The sequence below is a fragment of the Triticum aestivum genome, chromosome 3B, assembly GCF_018294505.1.
Source record: "Triticum aestivum cultivar Chinese Spring chromosome 3B, IWGSC CS RefSeq v2.1, whole genome shotgun sequence".
Taxonomy (NCBI): Eukaryota; Viridiplantae; Streptophyta; class Magnoliopsida; order Poales; family Poaceae; genus Triticum; species Triticum aestivum.
Genome location: NC_057801.1, coordinates 763,295,197 through 763,295,793, shown reverse-complemented (window position 1 = coordinate 763,295,793; position 597 = coordinate 763,295,197).

Sequence of the window (597 nt, the reverse complement as noted above, 5' to 3'; positions counted from 1 at the left end):
CAACTTGGAACCTTTTCAGAGTTCATTTCAAATGCTTTTCAATTTCATGGTCTTATAGCTCAAAATAATCAGTAAATGCATGAAAAATAACAAATGAAGTCAGAAAGGGTTTTAAATTGATGATGTGGATTTGAGTGGTGCATTTTGAACACAGAAAAACAAGGGAGTTCAAATAAGTTCAAAAAATGAAATCCCTTTGTAACAGATGAGTTTCCATATGAAACCGTGATACTTCGAAAGAAATTGTCCGTTTTGTACACGAAGTGCATCCAATTTTTGCCGTAACCCTCTCCACTTTCTCGCACATGCTATGTGGGTGAAATGATGATACCATGCCAACTTGGAACCTTTTCAGAGTTCATTTCAAATGCTTTTCAATTTCATGGTCTTATAGCTCAAAATAATCAGTAAATGCATGAAAAATAATAAATGAAGTCGGAAAGTGTTGTAAATTGATGATTTGGCTTTGAATGGTGCATTTTGAACACAGAAAAACAATGGAGTTCAAATAAGTGTAACAGACGAGTTTCCGTATGAAACTCTGATACTTCAAAAGAGATTGTCCGTTTTGTACACGAAGTGCATCCAGTTTTTGCC